Source organism: Erinaceus europaeus, chromosome 9, assembly GCF_950295315.1.
Source record: "Erinaceus europaeus chromosome 9, mEriEur2.1, whole genome shotgun sequence".
NCBI classification, from domain to species: Eukaryota; Metazoa; Chordata; class Mammalia; order Eulipotyphla; family Erinaceidae; genus Erinaceus; species Erinaceus europaeus.
The window spans coordinates 95,325,288-95,352,766 of NC_080170.1; the positions used below are offsets into that span (position 1 = coordinate 95,325,288).

At 37.5% G+C, this 27,479-nt stretch overlaps 1 protein-coding gene across 9 annotated transcripts in view; it reads right to left on the reverse strand.

Moving 5' to 3' along the window:
* BBX (BBX high mobility group box domain containing) overlaps positions 1 to 27,479 on the reverse strand; it is a 339,966-nt gene that overhangs the window by 251,419 nt on the left and 61,068 nt on the right. For 2 of the 9 annotated variants that reach the window (XM_060198424.1, XM_060198422.1), the window contains exon 3: positions 227 to 347. The exons of the other annotated variants lie outside the window; for them this stretch is intronic. The gene's annotated coding sequence lies outside the window, so the exon portion shown is untranslated. The remainder of the gene's footprint in view (positions 1 to 226; positions 348 to 27,479) is intronic. 9 annotated transcript variants of the gene reach the window in all.

The window sequence follows — 27,479 nt, forward strand, 5'->3', positions numbered from 1 at the left end:
ACCCTGGAGGCAAAAAAAAAAAAAATCTATCATTTGCATTATGATAATTCAGTGACAACAGTCCTCACTATAACATAAGGTTAGGAGATGTGATAATCTGGTGTTCAATCCAAGGCTTTTCATAAACATTAGTTGTTGCTGTTTTAATATTAATTTTATTGTTTTAATATTTATTTATTTTATTGTTATTAATATTTATATTTATTTTATTGTTTTATTTATTTACTTATTTAGAGAGGACACAGTTACTCTGACTTTATGTAATGCTGCAAACTGAGTTGGGGGTCTCATGCTTGTATACCCAGAATTTTGCCACTGTATCACCTACCAGGCTGCTTCATGAACATCTGAAAGAAGAAAGGGAGGGAGAAAAGGAAGAAGAGGGAGAAGAGATAGAAGAATTTCAAAAGCTCAACTGGTGACTATTCATTTTGATTCTATAGGTATATAAAACTAAAGAGAAAACAGAATCACTCGATCATCTGATTCAGATGCTAAAAACAAACCAACTGTGAAAAATTAGACACTACATATAAGTTAAATAATTAGAACTAAGATGGAAACACTATATATAATTTACCCTGATCCTAGTGAATGGCATCTAACAAAAAAAAATCTATAAAAAATAGTTCCAGATATCAAAATTGAAGAGCATTTTTGCAGAACTATTAATCCTCTCAGGCTCAGCAGAAATCAAGACTATAATACAAACGTCCATAAATACATAATAATAATCATTTATGAAATGCAAATTAACATCTCTCACTGACTCAGTTTGCTCTTAAAATGAGCAATTAAATTAATTACTCCAAAGTCCTACTAGTCTCTGCTATTTGTAATAAAATGTAAGTTATTCATACTAAATTTCTTCATTCATAAAATAAGTAGTAGATCTGAGAGGTCCTTCCCCACCCTTTTGCAAATTTCAAAGTTATAGCAATTAATATCCCAACTAATCTTAAAGTCCACTTATGAGGCATTAACTATTCAAAATAAAGATTTTCTCTGAAGATCAAGAATTGCTTTTATTAATATCCAGCAAGTCCTACATATATAAAGTAGGCATTTAAACTTCACATGTTGATTTTTATTTTGATCACTGTTACAACACTCTTCAATATCTACTAATAGAAGTCACTAGGCTGCTAAGAGACCTCAGAAGAGTCAAAAATGGAACTGGACTAAAAGAAGAAAATGGGGAAAAACCTAAAGCACCGATCACTATCTCAAAAACAGCGATAAGATTGAGGAGATAGCATAACAGTTTTGCAAAAGATTTTCATGCCTGAGACTCTGAGGTCCCACGTTCAATCCCCAGCACCACCATAAGCCAGAGTTGGGCAGTGTTCTAGTCTGTGTGTCTCAATAAAATAAAATAAAATAAAATAAAATAAAATAAAATAAAATAAAATAAAATATTTTAAAAGAACATTTATATTAATGCAGAGAGCACAATATAACTCCAAAGTCTTCATACCAGTCTACTGATACTAAGAGCAATAACAATGATTATGAATTATCAAAAATGGAAAGTAGTTTTATTTTTTAATATTTTTACTTTATTTATTATTGGATAGAGACAGAGAGAAATTGAGAGGAGAAAGGGAAATAGAGAGGAAAAAAGATGAAGAAACACCTGCAGCTCGGCTTTACCACTTATGAAGCTTTCCCCCTGAAGGTGGGGACCAGGGACTTGAACCCTAGTCCTTGCTCACTATAATGTGAACCACAACCTGACCCCTAAAAATGTAAAATATTTGCTAATTCTACTTAGCAAGGTAGGAATAATATATAACCATTAAAATGTTTACAACTTAAATTTTTCAAAAGTCTTATTTATTATATATGAGAGACAAAGTTCCATATGAGACAGAGAAAGACAGAGACAAACCAAAGCAACTCCCCAGTGCCTTAGGTGGTAGAGACTGGATATAGGTGTACAGGTTCAGTTTTTAACTATTTTTTATTAAAGATTTTTTGTTGATTTATTCCCTTTTGTTGCCCTCGTTTTACTGTTGTTGTAGTAGTTGCTGTTGTTATTAATGTCATTGTTAGATAGGACAGAGAGAAATGGAGTGGAGAGAGGAGGGGAAGACAGAGCGGGGAGAGAAAGACAAACACCTGCAAACCTGCTTCACGAACCCCCTGCAGGTGGGGAACCTAGGGGCTTGAACCAGGATCCTTACACCAGTCCTTGTGCTTGGTGCCACATGCTTAACCTGCTGCACTACTGCTCAACTCCGTGTTTTACCTACTCCTACAGCTGCTATACTCAATTTTTAAAAATATAATATTAAAACAAAAAGTTGGGGGTTGGAAAGATAACATAATAGCTATGCAAAAGACTTTCATGCCTGAGGCACTGAGGTCCCAGGTTCAATACCCAGCACCACCATATACCAGACTGGCACAGTGCTCTACTCCCTCTAGCTCTCATTAAGATAAAAATAAATCCATAAAATATTTTTAAATGAAAAATAAACAAAGTTTTCCAAGACATCTGTTGCTCTAAGAAATAACTGCATCTGTTAAATCTTTCAAAGAAATGGCTTTTAAGTCGGAGTTCACTACTTAAGAAACAGAGAGAAAGGAAACAAACAAGCAAGTATTATTCTAGTTTGTTGAAATAACCATTATTGAATATTCAAGCCCCAGGCCCCCATTTGCAGGGGGGAAGCTTTCCAAATGGTGAAACAGGTCTTCAGATGTCTGTCTCACTCCCTCTCTACCTCTATTCCCCCCACCCTCAATTTCTCTTTGTTTATTCAAAATATAGTGGAGCCGGGGAAGTGTGGCTGGCTGCCACCAGGAGCAATAGATTCTTAGTGCCAACATCAAGTCCCAATAATAACCCAGGCAGAAATTTAAAAAAAAAAAAAAAAATTCGGAGTCGGGCGGTAGTGTAGCAGGTTAAGCGCACGTGGCGCAAAGCGCAAGGACCGGCGGAAGGAACCCGGTTCGAACCCCGGCTCCCCACCTGCAAGGGGAATCGCTTCACAAGCAGTGAAGCAGGTCTGCAGGTGTCTTTCTTTCCCCCTCTGTCTTCTCCTCCCCTCTCCATTTCGCTCTGTCCTATTCAACAAGGACGACATCAATAACAACTCTAACAACAATGAAAAACTGCAAGGGCAACAATAAAGAATAAATAAATATTAAAAAAAGTTTTGTTTGCTACTACAGGTGGAGCAATACTATATATAAATTTGACAGACTTCGAAATTCTATTAAGATACCTTAACAATAATAACTAGAATATAAAATGAAGCTTAATTTTTCAAAAATACCAGACAACTATTATTTAGGACAGATGAGTTAGATGTAATAAATCTTATAAATTCTGCCCTTCTGCTAATAAATTATATTTTCAATTATAAATCAAGGAAGTTATCTTAAATTTCTCTTTGCAAAGCAGAAGACATAGTCAACTTAAGGATATTAAATACCAGATTTAGTCCCCCATACCACCATAAGCCAGAGCTGAGCAATGCTCTGATAAAAATAAATAAATAAAAACGGCGGGGGGGGGGGTGTTAAATACAAAAGATGTATGCAATGTGTGGAAACTGAACCATGATCTTGTGCCCATAGCAGGGAGACCAATTAGCAAAAACATTAATCATAATACAACATTTAATGTTATTCATTCTCAAAGCTACTTCTTCAAAAGTTCTAGTTAATTCCACAATTACTGCCTGTCTAGAATGTGCAAAGCACCTCTGGGCTCTGAAGGTAAAGGAATGAAGAAAATATGGTCATTTCACTTCACATTTGGTTGAAGGAGACACAAAATATAAGATATCAGAGGGGGAATTTCTAAATTTAGGAATCCTGAAAGAGATCACAAAAAAAATAATAAATAAAAGTTCAAAAGAAATGAGGACTAGGCTACTCCTTCCCTAGGATACTTGAAAATGATCTCAACTTTCTCTTTTATGAACACCCCCCCACACACACACACACACACTTCCAAATTTAAGTGCAGTTGTGCTGCTGCAAAACTCAATAAGTGAGACTATGGCTAAAGGTATTTTAAGGCAAATCTAACATCTACAAAAAAAAAAAATTAGAAGCTTGGTTTAAATTTACTCTTAGTTAAATATAGATTGTTCTTTAAGCAAAACTCATTCAAGAATTCACTTATGAATAACAATTTAGAAGTTTTTGCTGCAGACCAGATATCAAATACATTTTAGGACTTCCATATTTAAACATCTGCTTGCCTAACACAAGAGTAAAAAAAAATTATTATGTCACTTAAAATGCCAACCATTTAACATTTTAAAGCATAGACTTTTTTTTCCCCTTGATAGAATACCCATTATATCAGTCATAATTTTTGGCAAATGCTTTAACTATTAAGAATTTCACTAATGTGTAAAAAAAAAAAATGTCATTTTTCTAATCAAATCACATGTGGAGTGGGCATCTTCCATGCAGTAAAACACGCTCTGTTAGTATGTGTTATCACATAGTGTTAAGATAATAATAGAAGGAGTCCTATGGTAGTGCAGTGGGTTAAGAGCATGGGGTGTGAATCGCAAGGACCTGCCTAAGGATGCCGGTTCAAGCCCCCGGCTTCCCATCTGTAGGGGAGTCGCTTCACAGTCAGTGAAGTGGGTCTGCAGGTGTCTTATCTTTCTCTCCCCCTCGCTGTCTTCCCCTCCTCTCTCCATCTCTCTTTGTCCAATCTAACAAAAACAACATTAATAACAACAATAACTACAACAATGATAAAAAACAAGGGCAAGAAAAAGGAAAATAAATATAAAAAATAAAAAAGATAATAATAGCTATATAAAATGAGATCCAGGAGAAAACATAAAGGCTATACAAAAAGATTTTCATACTCTCTACCACCATAAGCCAAAACTGAGCAATATGCACTGGTACAAATAAATAAATAAAGTAATATTGAACCACTATAAGGAAAGTCATTGGGGAGATACCTCAGTGGCTGAGGTAGCTGAGCACAGGACTTGCCCAAACACAGCATATGGCAAAACTGAAAGTAGTCTAAACTGTCAGCATCCCTTATAAAAAAATTAATGAAATTTACATGTAATTAAGTGCACACATTATTTATGCTCAAGGACCTGAGTTCAAGTCCCTAGTCATCACTTGCAGGGGGAATGCTTCATGAAGCAGTGTTGTAGGTATCTCTTTCTTTCTCCCAATCTAGTCCTCCTTCCCCTTTCTGTCTCTATCCAAAAATGAAAGAGAAAAATAAAAGTAAAAAGTAAGATAAAAATGGCCACCAGGCATAGTAGATTCCTTGTGCAGGCATCAAAAAAAATCCATAATTAAGTAAATGATTATATATTTAAAGGAAATAGAATTATAGTGATGAAGGCAGGCTAAGAAAATAATAATGGAAATAAAAAAAAAACTTTGAATTTAAAACTTAATCTATCCAAAATGCTAGCATAACAGAAACAATGTCTTTAAAAAACTGAGCAAAGTAGTCAAAATGTCAGGGGTGAACTAAACTCTATTTTTTTTCCATTTTTTTAAAATAAGTATTATGCACCATCTATTTTCATTATGCTAATCTTCCATAACTTCCAACATCTGGATTTGGACTTTGTAACTAATATCAAGTAGTTACAATTAACTTGGCCCAATCTACTCTTGATATTTGCCATAACTTTTTAAGTAAAAGATTATTGCCTTTTAATTTTTTACTGTGGTGCTTTAAAATGAATTGGTCAAGTGCAAAACAAACAAACAAAACAAAGGCCATGTAGGGAAGCCCAACTACCATGTGGTTATATTATATAATTTTAAAATACACCAGAACTTTTCAACTTATGTTCTTAAAACTAGATTTGAAAAATTAGTTCTATGTAAAAATGACAATAAAACTTAAAAGAAACTCAGTTCACCATAGCCACTCTCTTAAAGTCCCCACAGGACATTCAGAATATAAGTAAAGAATAAAGACATATAAAAAGAGGCTAGAGCTCAACATCAATCTAGAAGCTGACGATACACAAAGTGAATAAACTATATATAAACTGTGAAGACTAGATGTCCTTAATTTCTTCCCTCTGGTCATAAAAGAGGCACCCTCAACATAGGTTAAGTGTCTATGTAAAAAGCAGCATAAAGAAATCTTTTAGGGAGGGCGGGACTGCAGAGCATCCATCAACATTTGTTTGAAAAGACCTGCCATCCTCTTAGGAGTTACACTTAAATAATGTGGCCCTTCCAGACAGGACAATAAGGAGACAGATTAGACCCTTCAAGGAGTGATTCATCCTCAGACACATGGCCAGAGGGGAATGCAATACAAAGCTCGGGTCCTAGATGTTTGCTTAAGCATCTAAACAGTTCTTTCTATGGTCTTGTAACCATCTAGTGGCTGTAGGCATCTACCACCACAGGACAAGTTATCAGTATAACCCAACCTCCACATTGAATGATAAAATGCACTTATCCAAGGCCTTCCCTCAAATAACAGCACCTGCTTTCTCTTCTTGAGTAAGCAAAGGATAAATTCCAATGCATGGTCCACAAGGGTGCTTAGAAGACTTATAGCCTGATTTAGATTTGGGGCGGGGGATAAAACTTTACGTACACATTGCCTAACAAATGCAAATTTTGAAAGTAGTTTATCTCAGCAACTCCAGGGGCCAGTTGGAGCATATACATCACTATATGTGAGGCCCTGGGTTCGAGTGCAGGCACCACATAGGAACACCATGAACAGCATGACACAGAGCCCAGACGGTGGCGGTATGTAGCAATGTCTCTCCAATCTGTATGACTCTCCCTCATCTCTCTCACCTGTCCCCTCCCATGAAGTGTAGACTTTTAAAAAATTGGTTCAGGGAGACTGCCAAGTAGCTTTATCATACCACTTGAGATTCTGGGTTCATTCAAGGGGGGTGGGGGTGGAAAAAGTGTGAACGTGAGAAAAGGGAAGGTGTGCATTAGCAACTCATCTCAGCAGGTGTGATCTTCTGGTTTCCCACTAGTCCATAAAATTGAGGGCTGTCCCTGCAATGAAGAATTGGGAATACACAGCAGAGGGCTCATGGAGTGACTGCATCAATGACAAAATTTTTGAAGGGCCTATTTAAACAAAAGCCACCTTTCTTAGCATCTCAAAGAAGTTTCAAAAGTAACACATCCTGATCAAATAACCTCCTCTTGCATATCCCCTCCGAAGCCACTTTTCCAAATCCACCATCCATCCCCCCTGTGTTTCATTGAAAAGGAAAGAAACATCACAAGCTGGAGACCTGCCCATACTCCATGGCCACAGAAGCGCTCCTCTTCTCTGTTACAAGGAATCCGGTCGCCAGCTCAGCAGAGGAAGAACATTCCTATGAGCAGAGTGTGCTGTGCTTCTCCCTCCTGCCTGCAGATGGAGGTAGGCAAGGAAAGAACCTGCTCTAAGGCCAAGCAACCCTCTGCTCTCTAAGCAGACAGATGGGAAGATGAAGCCATAGAAAGCCCTAAGCTTCTGGAAAATGACAGAGGAGGCAAACACAGGTGCTACTGTTTTCAAAACACTAATATATGCTATCTTTTTTTTTTTATACACACAAAACCTGAGGAGAAGCAGGCTTCCGTTAACTTTACCCACTGATTCTTTCAGAATCAAATCTGTGTCCTCACCCACTAGAAGACAGGGTGGTAAAATGTCCTCTCTTGAATGAATTTCTATTCAAGTTGCTTTTCCTCTGTAGCTCCTCGCTGTTGCCTGGAAACAGGAAACCCTTCCCACCTACATGCTTCCTGACTACTCCCCTCATCTCCCTCTCACAGTGCAGTGAATGCACCTGGCCATGCTTCTAGACACTGTTTATCGTAAAGAAAGACTGGTTCTTTTTCTCTCTTTTATTATTTTCCTGGGGGTGGGGGTCGTGGTTTACAATACAGCTGTGGACACATGGGTATAGTTTCTCATCTCCCCCTAATAGGTGTCTGCAAAAACACACACGCCCCCAAATTAGGTCCAAAAAGCTGATTCTTTTAAATAAAGCAATGGCAGGAATTTTGTCATTTAGCTGTTTGGGAAAAACATTTACTAGTCAAGTAAATTAGTACTGATTATTTGAGTTACTGAGACACTTTATCTTAAGATTTTTAATAAGTAAATGCTAGGCACACACTTGTTAAAATAAGTGTGTCAAAGAAAAAAAGTTAAATCAACACTTTCCTTTTTCTTATACCATTTTTTCTCATTGATATTTCCTTGAAAACCTGCTTTCTCAGGGAGAGAGGAAAACACCATCTCTTTAATAATCTCCTGTGCTTGAACTATTACTCACAGAGGCTCCTCCTTAACATCAGCACCCACACTGCACCAGTTGCTTTGTTTTGTGGAATTCTTCGTTTATTTGATCTTTCCTGTCCACTCCTCAGTTACTACTGAAATTTGGGCAAGGATTCATCATCTTTTTTTTTTTTTAATGTAATGCCAGTGAATAAACTTAGGGCTTCAGATAGCACTGAACAATTCTCACCTCTCTCCTCTTTTCTCTCTCTCTCTCTCTCACTCCCTCCTTCCTTCCCTCCCTTCAACCCCCTGTTCCCCAGCTCTTTCTGTCTATTTACTGAGGGGGAAAGGGAGAAAGAAGACAAAGTAATTGACATCTCAGAACTGCACCACATCCATGAAGCTCCGGGGTGGTGCAAGAGTTCAAATTCAGGGTGTTGAACCTGGTAACTGCTCAGCAGAGTAAGATATCTCCTAGATGCACAATTAATTTTCATTTAATATAATTGCAGCAACAAGAAGTACTGCTATTGTAAATCACCATGTGTCAACAAGTCATTTACATATTGCATCTCCCTTTTCCTCTCAATGATCAATGAGGCAGGTACTGTTCTCTACCTTGCAGATGAAAAAACCGAGGCATACTTTAATTTGTACAGACACACTTATCTAAAAGTATACCTCAAATTAACAGAACATCTTTACCTTCCAATGCTTCTACTCTTAGCTTTTTATCCTCCTTAGAAATACTGTTTTGACAAACTCAAAATTAAAATGTGCATCTAGTCCTGTACTAGGAGAATCACATTATGGTTCAGTACAACAATACATACAACTTATCCATCCACATCCCACTTAGGAAGTTACAGGGTTGTTGAGCTCCTTTTTAGAGAGAGAGAGAGAGTGTGTGTTTTGACTGAGGCATTGTTGATATGCAAGACGATATATGCTTTAGAAGCTAAGGTACCACATCATTCCTATCAAATATCAATAATCCTTCACCAACATCTAGTGGGTCCCCTTCCTACCCTTTTAACCTTTTCTCCTTTCTCTCTTGGTATTCTCAGTTCTTTCATCTGCCTTTGTTCCCTTGTTTTGTTTCTTTATATCCCGCATATGAGTGAGACCATTTGGTATTTTTAGTTTACAGAAGTCCCTTTAGCATTTCTTGTGGAGCTAGTTTAGTGGCAATTCCTTTAACTGTTGTTTATCTGAAAAGTTTTTATCATGCCTTCAAATCTGAGTGATAACCTTGCTGGATAGAGAATTCTTGACTGAAGCTCTTTTCTATTCAATGTTTAGAATATGTCATGCCATTCTCTTCTAATCTTTAGTTTCTCTTCAGAAATTTATCTTACATGTGACTCTGTCTTTCTCCCACTGCTTTTAAAATTCTCTCTTAATCTTTGATCTTTGTCATGTTAATTACAATGTATCTTGATAAGCATCTGTTGGGTTTATTATGTTTGGAATGCTTTGAGTTCCTGGATCTGGATGTTTCATTTTCCTCCCTTTGAAAAGTTGTTGGCTATGACGTCTTCAAGTAAGAATTCTGTCCTTTCGTCTCTTCTTGATTCTGGAACTGCTGTGATATGAATATTCTTCTTCTTTATGTTGTCCAATAATTCTCTGTTATTTTCACTTGCTTATTATTTCCTAGCAGTCTATTTCTGGTGATTTACTTTCTCAAGCATACAGTCACTGACTCAACCTTTGGCCTCTGTTTTTCTGCTACTCAGTCTCTCTCTAGCTTAGCTATTATATTCTTTATATCTATAGTTTCTGTCACTATTTTTCTCATACTTTCTCTAATTCTGCTGAAGTTCTCTTTACTTGATCTTCTCATTTCAACGAGCGTTCTTAGGACCAGTGCTTTGAAATTTTCACTAGGTAGTTTTTATAGTTCTGTTTTATTTGGGTTTTACCTAAGGTTTCTTGTTATGATCTAGCAGAGGGGGTGATAGCCTTTGTCTTCTCATTATGTCTGGTGCTCTATAAAGATGAGCACCGGGACTCTGTTCTTGAGAATGCCTGGGTAGCAATTAGATGTTTGAAGTTGCAAGTATCCAACAGACTCTGCACACCAAATCTGAGCAGACCTGGGCAAATATGCCTGGCAGTCACTTGGTTGTCATGGACATATGTTCAAGTCTGAAAGGAGAATGGGGCCTCCGTTTCAGTATTGATGGCTCACATGGCTGGCAGTTAGCACAGTCTGTCAGGCAGTGATTCAACAAGGGAGCATAGCAGGTAGCAGGGAGCCCTCTTTATTATACTTTGGGTGATCCATAGGGTGTGTTTGCTAGCAGTAAGAAAAGGGACTTGTTTGCTAGCAGTTGAGTGTGGGCTGGCAAGGGCTGGTTTATTTGTCAGGCATTAACAATCCTGATAAACATTTGTCTGTCCTAAGATAATTTAGCAACTTACTGGAAGCAGGCAGAACTCTCCCCTCAAGATTTATTAGTAAGGTGGTTTAATTCTAATACAAAATCCAGCAATACTCTTGGCAAAGTTGCAGGTAATCAGGATGGCACCTGTAGGTGATTCCAACCTGGAATCTATAGTTTCACATCTCCCCTTTCAGTATTGTAAAGTATAATATTATAATAGGATCGTGGTACTGAAAGTTGGTTCCAGCCTGTCCCCGTGCTCTCCAGAGTAAGTTTCATACCAAAAAGTCTCTTCCAGTTGTACCTTGTTACATGATGAGATTGCTTTCTTTGCAAGAACATTTCTCTGTCTCCTTACTATCTTGATACTATCTGGTTGACCCCTGCTGAATAAGCTTTTTCATCTGTGTTTCAAGTCTGTTTCTGTACTGGCTGGTCCACATATTAGTGTTTAATTTTGTAGTGATCACAAGAAAAGATAAACAAAGGTTCTCCCAACTCAGCCATCTTGATCCCATTTCCTTTCTAGTGATTTAGTGAAGAGACAAGTTTCATACACCTCTCAGAAATGCAGTAAAAAAAAACATTTAGTTTCTTCCTGTGATTTATATTTATCAAGAGCTTAAGGAGAATAAAAGGGGCGGTGGTGGCAGCACACAGAGTTAAGCACACAGAGCACTAAGTGCAAGGACCCAAGTGCAAGAGTACTAAGTGCAAGGACCCAAGCAAAGATCCAGTTGGAGTGCCCAATCCTCACCTGCAGGGGGGACACTTCACAAGTGGCAAAGCAGGTCTGCAGATATCTTTCTCTCTCCTTCTCATCTCCCCTCCCCTCTCAATTTCTCTCTATCTTATCCAATAAAAGAGAGAGAGAGAAAGAGAGAGAGAAGAAGAAGAAGAAGAAGAAGAAGAAGAAGAAGAAGAAGAAGAAGAAGAAGAAAGAAGAAGAAAGAAGAAGGAGAAAGTAGTAAGAAAGGAAGGAAAGAAGAATTTCAAAATAGCAGTGCACTGGTAAAAATAAAATAAAAACGGGTGAGGTGTCAAGATGAAGGCTTGAAGACAATCCCTAGCTATCTCTCTGCAAAGCAGCTGCTTGAAACCTGGGAATTCCAAGTGAGGGCAAGATTTCCAGGCCAGTGGTGGAGCAAGTATACAGGAGGGGCCAAAATGGAACCAAGGCAGAGAATCACAAGTCACATACAGGCTGACAACAGGGCTGCTGGAAAAAGACAACTTAGATACCAGGTACATAGCTACTCCAGCAGGTTCTATATGCTACCATGACGCCAACGTAACTTTCCTGGACAGATGACCCCACCAATATATCCTGGAACTCCAGCTCTCCAGAGCCCCACCCCACTAGGGAAAGAGAGAGACAGGCTGAAAGTATAGATGGACCTACCAATGCCCATGTTCAGTGGGGAAGCAATACTGAAGCCAGACCTTCCACTTTCTGCACCCCATAATGATCCTGATCCGTGCTCCCACAGGGATAAAGAATAGTAAAGCTTCCAAGGGAGGGGATGGGATATGGAGCTCTGGTACTGGGAATTGTATGGAACTGTACCCCTCTTATCCTCTGGTCTTATCAATATTTCCACTTTATAAATAAATTAAAAATAAAATAAAATAAATAATTTTGAAACAATAAGTGCTTTTTAATTTTATTTTCTAAAAATATTTTTATTTCTTATTTTAAATTTTATTTATTTATTTTCCCTTTTGTTGCCCTTGTTTATTATTGTGTAGTTATTGATGTCATTGTTCAATAGGACAGAGAGATGGACAGGGGAGGGGAAAACAGAGAGGAGGAGAGAAAGATAGACACCTGCAGACTTGCTTCACCGCTTGTGAAGTGATTCCCCTGCAGGTGGGGAGCTGGGGCCTCAAACCTGGATCCTTATGCCAGTCCTTGCACTTAGCGCTACATGCACTTAACCCGCTGCAGTACCGCCTGACTCCCTTTATTTCTTGTTTGATAGAGATAGATACAAAAAGAAGTTCAGAGAGGAAAGGGAGACAGATGCTTGAAACAATGCTTCACCACTTGTGAAGCTTTCCCCCTGCAGGTGGGGACCAGGGACTTGAACCTGAGCCTTTGTGCACTGTAATGTGTGTGCTTATTAATCAGTTGCCCCACCATCCAGGCCCAAGAATATCTGGTTTTTAAAAAGTCATTTTAACTCAACAAAATAGATATAGGATTTTTAATCTCAAACATATTGAAGCAATCACTTATGTTTGTACCAACAAAATCATGAAATAGCCATTCAATTTTAAGTAAATCTCAAAGGCAGAATTGGTTCCTGGTGTTACACTATGACTTACTAGTCACATCAACTTTAGTATTTATCCGATTATTAAATTGCATAGCAATAGGATAGCAATGTCCTCTCTAACTCTACTAATAGGTTGCTATGAAAATCAAACAAAACACCTATGGACCTCTAATCTTTGATAAGAAGGCCCAAAGTATTAAATGGAGAAAGGAACCTCTCTTCAATAAGTGGTGCTGGGAAAACTGGGTTGAAACATGCAAAAGAATGAAAACTGAACCACTTTATCTCACCAGAAACAAAAATCAACTCCAAATGGATCAAGGGCCTGGATGTTAGACCAGAAACTATCAAATACTTAGAGGAAAACATTGGTGAAACACTTTCCCACCTAAAGCTCAAGGACATCTTTGATGAATCAAACCCAATTGCAAGCAAGACTAAAGCAGAAACAAACCAGCGGGACTACATCAAATTGAAAAGCTTCTGCACAGCCAAAGAAACTATTGCACAAAGAGACCCCTTACAGAATGGGAGAAGATCTTCACATGCCATACATCAGACAAGAAACTAATCACCAAAATATACAAAGAGCTCAGCAAACTTAGCAACAAAAAAAGCAAATGACCCCATCCAAAAATGGGCAGAGGATATGAACAGAACATTCATTACAGAGGAGATCTAAAAGGCTAACAAACATATGAAAAATTGCTCCAGGTCATTGATTGTAAGAGAAATGCAAATAAACACAACACTGAAATACCTCCTCACCCCTGTGAGAATGGCATATATCAAAAAGGACAATAGCAACAAATGCTGGAGAGGCTGTGGGATCAGAAGAAACCTGCACTTTTGGTGGGAATGTAAATTGATCCAGCCTCTCTGGAGAGCAGTCTGGAGAACTCTCACCCAGCTAGACGTGGACCTTCCATATGACCCAGTAATTCCTCTCCTGGGGATATATCACAAGGACTCCATAACACCCAACGAAAAAAATATTTGTACACCTATGTTCATAACAGCTCAATTCGTAATAGCTAAAACCTGGAAGCAACCCAGGTGCCCAACAACAGATGAGTGGCTGAGAAAGCTGTGGTATATATACACAATGGAATACTATGCAGCTATCAAAAACAATGAACCCACCTTCTCTGACCCATCTTGGACAGAGCTAGAAGGAATTATGTTAAGTGAACTAAGTCAGAAAGATAAACAAGTATGGGATGATCCCACTCATCAACAGAAGTTGAGAAAGAATAGCAGAAAGGGAAACTCTAAGCAGGATCTGACTACATTTGTAGTAGGGCAACAAAGTAAAAACCCTGGGTAGAGGGTGAGGGTGGATGTTCAGTTTCATGGGGGGGGGGGGGATGGGACACAGTCTTTTGGTGGTGGGAATGGTGTTTATGTACACTCCTATTAATTTGTAGTCCTATAAATCACTATTTAAGTAATATGAGAGGGGAAAAACTGAATGTCTCAAACTTTTTAAAACACAGACTGAGTCTTTTTAACACATAGGCTAAGTCTTTGATATTTTGACTCTCTTAAAAGCTTAGTCCAGGGAGAACAAAAGCAACTGGTGGCATAGCTATATATAGAAATAATGCAAATCTCATATAACAAATCACCAAAGACTTTTTCCAGTTAACTTTGAAATTCCTGTGTTGGGTACACAGTCTCTTTTTTAGGTGTGACTGGTGGGTTTATAGAAGTATTTCAGTAAACCAAGGAACCCAGAATAAACATGCCCCAATACTACCCAGTTCTTCCAACTCCCTAACAGTCTCCACCTTAGTTCTTGAAGTCTGTGATCCTTGTCATTTCTCAGTTTGTAATCTATAATAACAGTAGAATCCCTAGTGAATTTCCAAAGACATAATTCGAGGAAATTGAACAGCTTATTCAATAATTTGTGCGTAACTTTAAAAAAGCAAAAATAGCAAAAGCATTACTAAGGAAAAAGAGGGATGGTTTGAAAAGTGGGGTACGTAGGGGTGGTTTGGTCTTTGTCGAGATATAGTGTGGAAAGGGAAAAAAAAGGGCAAGAGTGAGATGGAGAAGGGAAAACATCTGAAAGGTGTGATTGGAAGCAGGAAGTGGGTCCTTACAGGTTTCTGTGATTACACATAGAAGCTAAGGTTATTAGAAACCTACCCTGGCATGGCTGACAGCTGTGGTTGAGTGGTTAAGTCGCTGGATGTGAAGCTAGAGGTCAGTGATCTAATCCCTTGAGTCAGATGCCCCTACTCAAAGGGAAGTCTGAAGGTTTTACATTCCCCCCTAGAGGGGTAAAGGGGGGGGTAAATTGGGGGAAGAATTTATTTTCTAAATTTATTGTGGTTCATAATGTGATATACAACTGACCTATGCCCTCATAGAGTGTTGAGGGGGGGATTGGAGTAAAATGGAGTACAACTGAGGGTTTCAGTAACTTTAATTGAAGTTACATAGTTAATCAACTACAGATGAAATAGAATTCTTTACAAGACTTTACTATCAGAGTAACTGACCCAAAAAAGAAAAAAAAAAAAGATTTTAGAGCTGAACAATTCAAACAGTGGTTTTCAGTTTGCTGCTAGCATTTATAATAGTAAAAAGAAAATGTATGGGCTGAGGAGACAGCAGAGTGGTTATGCAGAAGACTTTCATACCTGAGGCTCTGGGATTGCAAAGTCAGTCCCCAGCACCATCCTAAGCCCCTAAACCAGAGCTGAGCAGTACTCTGGTCTCGGGGTCTCTGTCTCTCTCATTAACATAAAAGAGAATATTTTTTAAAAAGAAATACTGTCAACTTTTTAGTGAGTATATATACTTTATTCTAATACACCTTTGGTGTACTGTCCTCAAATTTTAACTTTCAGATAAGTATAATTCTGAAATTATAAAACTGACCTAGGGGACAAAACAGCTGCTTTATTCCCTCGCCACTAGAGAGTCGACTTGAGTTGGCTTACACTGCCCTCTACAGCCTTCAGTCATTTCTTCTAAACTAATTATTTTGTGTATGTGTGTGTGTGTGTGTGTGTGTGTGTAAAGACAACTTAGAACAAGGAGTTCTGAGATATTCTTCAGTATTAAGCTATTCAGCTTCATCTAAAGATACCTATCGAAACTTAGTGATACTGTCAATTTATCGCTGGATCTTAAAGTAATGTCTATATACCATTTTATCTTTGTTCATTCATTAAACTCCTAGGGAAGAAATTCCTTCACTTATTTCAACAATTACTCGACAATTTTTATGGAAGAAACTGTGCCAGATGTTTCAAAATATGAGATGGTACTTTATCCTTCATATATTTTTTAATATTTATTTATTCATTCCCTTTTGTTGCCCTGGTTGTTTTATCATTGTTGGGGTTATTATTATTCTTGTTATTGATGTAGTTGTTGGATAGGACAGAGAGAAATGGAGGGGGGTAAAACAGAGGGGGGAGAGAAAGACACCTGCAGATCTGCTTCACAGCTTATGAAGTGACTCCCCTGAAGGTGGGGAGTCAGTGGCTCAAACCGGGATCCCTTCGTGCGCTTTGTGCCACCTGCACTTAATCCGCTGCGCTGCTGCACGACTTTCTCATCCTTAATATATTTTTTAAATAAGTCCAAACAATAATAGTGATTTAAAATACGCATGTATTTGAAATCACTTTTTCCACATCATTTTACAACTAATGGTTTACAGAATAACTGATGATACATGAGTACAAAGCACTGCTCAACTCTTGCTTGTGGTGTTGGGGACTGAACCTGGGACCTCATTTGGCATCGAAGTCATCTGCATAACAATTATGCTGTCTCCCAAGACAAAACAACATTTTTGAAAGGTAAATGGAAAGACTGTAAATTGAAAACACATTAAAAATAGCATTTCCCGGGAATCAGGCAGTAGCGTTTCGGGTTAAGAGCACATGGCGCAAAGTGCAAGGACTTCCATCAGGATCCGGGTTCCAGCCCCCAGCACCCCACCTGTGGGAGAGTAGCTTCACAAGCTGTGAAGCAGGTGTCTTTCTCTTTTTTTTAAATTAGACCTAAAGCATGCTTTTGTACACTGGTAATTAGTTAAAGAAAGGTATATAGTCTTCCTTTAAAGAAAAAGCTGACAGGATGGCTTATTTAACAAAAATCACTGTGGAATTTTTTTGGCTTCATATTCTTTAAAATAGCCTCCTAACGTCAATATAATGATAGAGGTAAATCAGTATATTTCCAAAAAGAGATTAGATTTAAAAGCCATATTTCAATCAACATAATCTTTTATTGAAATGGTTAATAGTTTAAAAGCTACTTTTTAAAATATTCCTGTTTTAAGCATTTGTTTATTAAATGCTGAAATTATTGTGCCATATTTACAGTAATTTTAATATTTTTAAACAAAACTTACAAATGATGATAATAAAATAATAAAATGAAAAGAGGTAACATGTTGACAGTTTACTTGTAACTATAAAACATTTAGTTATAAAGACTAACATATAATTATCTTGAACACATGACAATCTCCAATTGATTTCAGGAATTTGGGATTTCTCTAAGAGCAATTACCATAAAAACTGCCCTATGATAGGCACTGATTATCTTAAAACAATGTATTTAATTAATTTTACTATACTTATCTTTATTTTAAATAGTAAATAAACATCACAACTCTTTTACTAGGTATTTTTGAGAAGAAAGGACTGAACAATGCAATTGAGAAAAATTCAGGAGACACTGAGTTTCAGAAATGGTCACCAGCACACAGTGTTTCAGTTCAGGAATAAATGTACCACCCTAAATACTTTAAAGAAGATAGTGTACTTTCTGGGTAATATTTTCAGTCTCAGACTAGCATGATATAATTTTCCCTAGTATTTATTTACTCTCATATTATGTTGCTAAATGACTTAACAAAATAAGCATATAACCCTTTCAAAAGGAGTAAATGTTCTTCATAACCAATGACAAGTAGAAGAGGATTTATAAAAATGGTACCTGGCTCAATTAATAAATCCCAACAAGCAGATTAAATATTACTCACAATAGGACTAAACACTGAGCAGGAAAAAAAAAGAAAAAATATGAAAAAAAATTATCCTAAATAAGAAACACAATCAATAAAGGATAAGTCAAATATACTAAACACTGAGCAGGAAAAAAAAAAAAAAGAATATGAAAAAAAAAATTATCCTAAATAAGAAACACAATCAATAAAGGATAAGTCAGATATACCACTCTTGAAAATACTTTTTACTAAGTTTGAGAAGACAAAAGACTGGTTTCTATAATGAATCTTAACAACCAATGCAATAGTATCAATTAGATTAGGTGAATAGATTATCAAGAATCTATTAAAGATATAATTTTGATAATTATTGATAAGGAATTGCTGAACTAAGTCCAGTAGCAGCTATGAGTAAATAATCTTTGTGTTCTTCATATAATGTTTAACACATTTAGCTAAAATAATTACAATTATGGAATTTCATCCCAAACAGTACAAAGCAGTATTTTTAACCACAATTTTTATAGATGACAGAAGTTTAAACAGAGGTATCAAGTTATCAAATCAGTCAAAATAAGTGATAGTTGTTTGAAACAAAATCTCAACACAGGTCTGTATGACTATTGGAAGCTATGTGTTTGTATAAGACATACAGTATTTTACGTGCACTTCAAAATCATATGGATAACATACATAAATATAATAGAAAAAATAATATAAATGCTAAAAAAAAATGGACTAACACTGAAGAATAAATTAGTGAGCTCAGTCCTGTGTCAATAATCTCTCCAGGATGCAACAGGAGAATAAAGAAGTAAAAAGGGGGGGAAAAAACCTTTTTTTTTTTTTTTGCCTCCAAGGTTCTCACCAGGGTTTGGTGCTGGCACTACAAAGCCACTGCTTCTGGTGGCGCTCCCTCTTTCTCTCTCTCTCTCTCTCTCTCTCTCTCCCCTCTTTTCTCTCTCTTTCATTTTATCCCATAGAACAGAGAAAAAGTGAAAAGGGACAAGGACATAAAGAAATATTGGCACCTGCAGACCTGCTTCACCATCTTTGAAGCATCCCCATAGCAGGGGCTCGAACCCAGGTCCTTGAGCAGATCCTTCCGCTTAGTACACCTGCCCCATAAAAGGTAAATTTTAAAAAATTTTGAAGTACTGAGAAACAGAGTAATGATCTATTTTCCACCCATTAGCAGTTCTATGAGATGAGAACAGAGTGGAAGAGACAATATCTAAAAAGAGTGCATTTGAAAATTTTACATAACTGGATAACATGATTCCAAAGATAAAAAGCCTCAGTCAAAGGAGCCACTGAGCACTAATTAGGAGCAACTAAAAACAACCAAAAAATGACAGACCACACAGAGATACTTGGTAATCAGGATAAACCAAAACTTCCATAATTATCAATTATCCAGAAGCGATATCCAGTTTCTATTTTTAACAATAATGAAGAGGAAAGTTTCAGTCTTTATCAACAAGGCAGGCTCAAAGGACAGAATGGAAGAAAACAAGAGCATGCTTAAGTTCTCTTCTTTTGAAGCTAGAGCTATCACTAGTAAAACATGTTTAGTACTTTTGTTTAAGATGTATTGGAGGTTGTGGCTATGAATGAAGGTGGTTAAAAAAAAAGTACAAGCATCCAGTGGTAAGGTAAGTACGTACTGGAGGTGTAATGAACAACCTGATGGCTATAATTAGTACTACTATACAGTATACATAAAAGTTGCTGAGATAATAATAATAATGAGAAGGTTATGGATACTAAATAAGCTTACTGTGTTAGCCATTTCACACTTGGAGTGCCACCTCATTGCTAGATATTTTAAGCATATATGCTGTGTAGTTTCTCAACTGTGCCAATAAAAGTTTGTTATAAATAAATAATAGATTGGGCAAGAGATGGCCAAGTGAATTGTCAGTCCTTATCCCCTACCAGTATGTCTATCTGAATGAACAAGCAGCACAGAGCAGTGAAGTCACAGATGTGTGAGGCCTGGACTCCACAATGAACAAACAAATAACAGAGTAAAATAACTACAAATAAATGTTATTGAGCAGATAGAGAATAAAATTAATTTAATCCATTCAAGACCTAGAAAGTGAAAATAAAGAGAAGATATCATAGTCTCACAGATCACTATTTAATTAATATGAGAAGGAGAAAATGCCTTCAATCTATGCAGGTAAGACTTCAAATGGGTAATCACAATAGTTTGCAGTGAATTAATAAATGCAACAAGCAAGTAGAAAGACCTAAAAAAGATACCATAAAGAACCTAAACAAATAGTTTCTACTTAGACCTAGACACCCTCCTCGCCTACTTCCTATTCCACTTCTCTCAATCACTCCAAACCTAACCTTGTCAGACGAAGTATGGATTACAAAAACTGGATGAGAGCAAGAGACTGGCATACTTTAATGATGACTCTTTGGTCACTACCAGGCCACCCCATCACCTGAGACCCTAGTCAGGGAGTCCTGGGATTCCCACACAGACATGATGGGACTAGACCTCTAGCAGGATGATGCCTCTCTCCACGGTCACTGGTCATCTCCATCAGGAACAACATAAGGGACCCCTCTGTGGGCCACTACAGGACCTTGCCTTCAATGTGGATCAACAATGGTAGATGGTTCCATTCTCCAAAGGGAGGGTAAGCAACATACTATACCACTCGAGGAAGATGGGTTCTGAAATTAGTGCAGCCTGGAATGTTCCTAGCCATGACCACAGAATGTGAGCTCAGACCTACATAGGCTCCTGTGTGGAATATGGGCCCCAGGTAAAATCGATGGAGTTTACACTTAACAATATTTATATACTTTTTCCATATTTGGGAGCTACTCTCTTCCCTGATCCTGCTTACTAGTCATTTTTCCAACTCCTCAGAGACCATCTCCCCAGACAATACTTTGAGGCAACCTGCATGTTAGTTATCAGACTCAGACAAAAACTAGTAAAGACATGAGCCCTTTGGATTAAACCTAAAATAGACTTACTAGGGTTTTTTTTTCAAAATGGAGATGCCAAATTTCATCTGCAATATTCTTGCCTTCAGGTTCACCATCATCCAGATGCTACCATGATGCCAACCTGACTTCCTTGGGCAAAGGACCCCACCAATGTGTCCTGAAGCCCTGCCTCCCCAGAGCCCAGCTCCACTAGGGAAAGAGAGAGACAGGCTGGGAGTATGGATCAATTTGCCAATGCCCATGTTATGCAGGGAAGCAATCACAGAAGGTAGACCTCCCACCTTCTGCACCCCATAATGATCTTGGGTCCATACTCCCAGAGGAATAAAGAATAGAAAAGCTTTCGGGGGAGAGAGGATGAGATAGGGAATCCTGGGGATGGGAATTGTGTAGCCTGTACCCCTCTTAGCCTATGGTCTTGTCAATATCTCCATTTTATAAATAATAAAGAAAAAAATTTAAAAAGCTAAAAAAAGTTAATTAAAATTAATTAAAAATTAATTTAAAAAGTTAATTAAAATTAAATCAATAGTTTAAAAAAAGTTTCTCTGGAAAAGGAACTGGTAAAGAGTTGGTAAGGTGACTTTGTAAACCTGAAGCCCCACATTCAATTCCCAGCACCAGTCTTACAAAAATAAATATGCACTTCTAAATAAACAAAAAAACAGATAAAGGGAAAAGGGAAGAGGGAGAAGGGAGAAAAGACAGGAAAGAGAAGTGGACAAGCAAGGCAAGACTAAGCAAGACAGAAACAACAAGTAGAGCTGTAGTTGACTATACTGAGTGAAACAGTTGAAGGACAATCAAAATAGTTCTGGTCATATGTATGAATATATAGATGATTAAAACAAATGAACTTTAAAAAAAAGTAATCAGACTGTGTTTTGGACTTTGTGCAAACTAAGATGCTATCGTAGGTAGGGGAGGTAGGGGCACAGAACTTTGCTGAGGAGTGTGGTGAATTTCAGGAGACACAGGCGTATGAAAATACTCCTGAGATCTGGTAACTTTGTAAAACACTAATAAATTAACAAATAGAGGGAGTCGGGCTGTAGCACAGCGGGTTAAGCGCAGGTGGCGCAAAGCACAAGGACCGGCATAAGGATCCCGGTTCGAACCCCAGTTCCCCACCTGCAGGGGAGTCGCTTCACAAGCGGTGAAGCAGGTCTGCAGGTGTCTAGCTTTCTCTCCTCCTGTCTTCCCCTCCTCTCTCCATTTCTCTCTGTCCTATCCAACAACGACAACAACAATAATAACTACAACAATAAAACAACAAGGGCAACAAAAGGGAATAAATAAAATAAATATAAAAAAATAACAAATAGCATTTAAAAAAAAAAAAGGAATAAGAAGTAATGAGGGGCTGGTGCAATGGTGCACTAGGTTAAGTGCACACATTACCAATGCACAAAGACCCAGGTTCAAGTTCCCAGTTCCTACCAGAAGGCAAGCTTTATAAACAGTGAAGCAATTTTGAAAGTGTCTTTCTTTCTCTCCCTATCTCTCACTTCCCTCTTAAATTTTCTGTCCTATCAAAGAAAAAAAAAGAAAGAAAAAGAAAATAAAAAAAGGAAGAGTAAAAAGGGGACAAAGGAAAAAAGGGAGGGGCAGAAGATAGCATAATCATTATGCAAAGAGGCTCCCATACCTGAGGCTCCAAAGTCCCCCCCCACCACCATAAGCCAGAGCTGACCAGTGCTCTAGTTAAAGTTTATAAACAAACAAACAAAAACAATTTGATTTATATGAGAAATAACCTGACTTCTGGGGCGAGGTGGTGGTGCACCAGGTTGAGCACACAGGTTACGCAGCATACACAAGGACCTGGGTTCAAGCCCCTGTTCCCTACCTCCAGGGGGAAAGCTTTTCAAGTGGTGAAGCTGTGCTGCAGGTGTCTATCTCTCCCTATCTACTCCACCCCCCTCAATTTCTGCCTGTCTCTATCAAGTAAATACATAAAACCTGGGAGAGAAAATTTAAAAAGAAACAGGCTAGGAATATGGATTGACCTTCCAACGCCCATGTCCAAAAGAGAAGCCATTATAGAAGCCGGATTTTCCATCTTTCACAACCCATAAAGAATTTTGGTTCAGTGGTCCAGAAGATGGAGCAGTAGATAAAACATTGGATTCTCAAGAAGAAGGTCCTGAATTCAATTCCTGGCAGCACATACACCAGAGTGATGGTTGGCTCTTTCTCTCTCTCTCCTATCTTTCACATTAATAAAGTATTTTTTAAAGTATTTAAAAAAAAAAAAAGAATTTTGGTCCATACTCACAGAGTGGTAAATGTTAGGGGAAGATGACCAGAGTGCTCTGAACTCCAATTCCATCAGAAACCGGAGAGAGAAGGAGGAGGAGGAGATGGGGGGAGGAGGTGGGGAAGGAGGAGGAGAAGGACAAAGGGGGAGGAGGTGGGGAAGGAGGAGGAGGAGGACAAAGGAGGAGGAGGAGAGGAAACAATCTACCTGAGAAATCTGATAAATTAGAAACTATTAACTTGACATAAATAAAAGCAGATTTATCTATAAATTAAAAAATAAAATAAGCTAGTTAAATTATTTAGAAATGTTGTAATGTAATGTATTTTAAGCATATATTCTAAGATTTAGTGAGGGATATGGTGGTTATCATTGGGAGCAGGAGCATAGAACTTTGGTGGTTGGTGCTGAGTTGAACTATATATATACCTGTAAGATTACAATCCTATAAATCACTAATACAGAAATTTTGAAAATGTGTTCTCAGTATACCCATTCTTTCACTGCTTTTGTAAAACCTTCCCTAACACATGGGACTCCTTAGTTCCATTTCAAATGGCATATTCCCCAACAAAGTTACAGACCCAAGATATAGACCAAGGCCTAAGGGGGAGGGCACATGTGTACATGTATCCATAATTAGGGAGAAATATACACTTCAATATACACTTCAAAGTATTCAATAGTCTGCTGTGAGTAGACTTTAGACTTAGTAAGTTCAGCAAGCAAGTAGAAAAACCTAAAGAAGACACCATAAAGTACCTAATCAAATACTTAGGCCTAGATATCCTCCTCTCCTACTCCCTTTTTTACTTCCCTCATCACTTTAAGTCTAACCTCTTTAGATAAAGAAAGGACTATAAAAGTTGGATAAGGGCAAGAGACTGGCACACTTTAAATGATGGCCTTTTTGATCACTACCAGACCACCCCCCATCATCTAGGGCTCTAGTCAGGGAGTCCTTGGATTCCCCCACATATATGATGGGTCTAGACCTCTAAGAGAACACACTCTCCACCACTGGTCACTTCCATCAGGAACATCAGAAGCCCTTTTGTGGGTCTCTTCAGGACCTTGCCTTCGCTGTAGAACAGCAATGGTAGGGGACTGCCCCACTATAGGAAGGTAGGCTAGATCAACCTACTATACTAGTCAAGGAAGACAGGGCCTGAAATGAGTGCAGCCTAGAATGTCCCAACTGTGACCATGGACTGCTTGCCCAAACTGATAGGGGCAAGCCTAAGTTACACAGGCTCCTGGACTAAATATGAATAGATATGGGCCCTAGGTCAGATCAAGGGGTTAACAGTTAATGGCATTTATATACTTTCCTCATATTTGGAAACTATTCTCTGCCCTAGTCCAGCTTTCTAAATCAGTCCTCCTAGACAATACTTTTAATCCAACTGCATGTTAGCTATCAGGATCAAGCAAAAATTACTAAAGTCACGGGCCCCTTGGAACATACCTAAAATAGACTTCTTAGCTTCTAACCACATGAAGACCCCTAGTTTTATCTGCTCTGTTCCTAGCTTTGGGTTCCTGTTTATTAAACAACTTGTCCTGCGTTTTATCCGACCGACTTTCAGCCAAATTACAGGTGCTACCATGATGCCATCATGATTTCCCTGGGCAGACGACCTCAGGACCTCATCAATGTGTCCTGGAACCTCACCACTCCATCAGCTCCTCTCAGTCAACAGAGAAATGTGCCTAGGAAACAGCACAAAGCACAGTTTCCTTGGTATATATAACTACAATTTAACACTAAAGCTAAAGGATATTATATTTAGTTTCTTTTATATTTAATTTGAAGAGGAAAAAAATTGCAAAGCAGGATAAATAACAAGCATACATTTATCACCAAGGCCAGGGGGCTGACAAGACATCTAAACCAAAGAACCTTATCTGGACAGTAAAATAACTTTCATGCTTTGAGTTTATCTATTTCCTAAATATTGTTATAATACCACACATAAAAATTTGCTCTACACTTTAGAGGGGAAATAGCACCTGAAGCTGTTAGTCATGTGGATCATTCAGTAAGTCAAAGATAAGCTAAAATATTAATATACTGTAAATTCTACTCTTATCTGATTAAAATATTTTTGAAAGCAGTTGGGGCGATGGTGCAAAAATCAGAGAACATTCCCTTGCATGAATAAGGAGACCCAGGATTCAATCTCTGGCACCATATGTGACAGAACAATGCTCTGGTGTTTCTCTTTCAGTGTATCTCTCAGTCTCTTTCTCATTAGTAAGTAAATATTTGAAATCTACTTAGTTATATTCTGAAACAAGTTTACTTTTTTCCAGATTACCTCTAGTAAGTTTAGTAGAAATATCACATTCTACTTGACTCATAACTTCTGTTTTGCATTCTAAAATGTGAAGTGTGCACAGATTTACAATCTGATTAAAGTTGCCAAAACTGAAAAAGTTTCTTCACATTTAAATATGTCATTACTTTCTTTATAATAAATTCAAGTGTGTTTTTTAATTAATTAATTAATTAATTAATTTACCAGAGCACTGTTTCGCTCTGGTTTATGGTGGTGCAGGGGATTGAACCTGAGACCTTGTAGTCTTAGGCATGAGAATCTTTTTGCATAATCATTATGCTATCTATCCCCACCCTCAAGTGTGTTTTACATGTTATTTTGTTGAAAGTGTTATTCCACTCACTCTATCAACAAATGAATTATATAAACTATGATGTTCAAAGACCATGATTAGTTGTTACACAGAGTAACTAATAATGTATATATTTTAAATAGCCCAATAAATAGACCCTGTGTTTCTCTAGAGTTATGACAAGATTGTGTGAAACTATTATTCTAAGATGTTAATAATCATAACTGTGTGCTCTAAAACACACGTTCAAGGCATGAATATGAGTAGAGCAAAACTTCCCTTAAAACAAGTGTGTTTATTTGAACACACAATTTCAGAATGAAATCAACAAGTGTTTTATGGGTTCACGCTCATAAGGAATCACATGTGTGTTTATTTGAATGTAATCTCAATGAAATAAACACAGCTGCGTTTATTACAATGTGTGAGAATCCAGATCTACACATGTTTGTGCTAGAATGAATCATGAAACTATGCCTTAATGCATGGAAATGTGACTAGGAAATAACAAACTTTCTGAGAACCTCTCACTAAAATTTAAGTTTAAATTTTTTAACTAAGAGATGTTTTAGGGAAAGATACAACTCATATCTAAAACACAAGAATACCAACTTAAACTGTCCAACATTAAAGTGTTTCCTTTATATTAATTTGAATTAATAAAGTAGAAAAATGACAAATAACAAGGATATACCTATCACCAGAACTGAACGTTTTGTGGTATGTATTTAAGACCTTTTATTTAAAAATGAATAAAACAATGTCAGTTTAACATTCTCTCATTTTTCTCTCCCTGTCCCCTTCATCTTCTACTTTCCTACTATGAAGTTGCCAGCTGTCACTAATTAAAAGTAACCAGTATACAGCATGCTTTGGGTGTTTCCAAAAACTTATAAACTTTTTTAAGGAATACAATTTGATTTTCCCCCATTAAAAATGTTTTTGAGATTAATCCATATCAATTCACCTTGTCTACTTTAAGTATATCTTATTTACTCTAGAGTATGAATGCTTATGACACATATGTTGCTTTACATGTGGGCAGTGCTGCTGTTTGCTATTTCCACTCTTATTACAAAAAAAAAAAAAAAATCTGCTATGCATATCCTTATCTGTGCCCCTGTGCAGATGTCTGTTTCTCTAGAGTTTAACTAGATGTGCAATTGCTGCATTTCACAACTTTTGCTATTTAATGACAAATTTCTTCTCTAATTGATTGAATCAAATTATAATTGATGTGGACTGGGTTATACTATACCCAGAACAATTCCAAGCACAGCACTCATGGAATAGGATTATACATGTGTACTTTTTTAAAAACAACCATTTCACCTCTGACTTACTTACGGTGATGCTGAACATTGAAGATTGATCCCGGAACCTCTGGTGTCTCAGTCATGAAAGTCTCTTTGCAGGCCCATTAAACTATCTTCCCCAGCCTAGGAATAGGTTTCATATTTATATGGCAATATTTCTACATTCCACACCTTAACAATATTGAAGATATACACTATGCAGATGTTCATGCTCTTGCTTGATCAGCGTAGTTAGAGTGGTTCTCAGTTAAGAGATGACATTGCTTTTTCAAAGATATTTTGATTGCCATAAACAGAATAGTGCAAGCATCCAGTAACCATAGGTCATGGATGCCTCACTTTTTCCAGTATTGTCTTTAGAAGAATCAAATCTCTACCTGGTTTGTTCTGGTATAACTTAGAGACTCAAATTC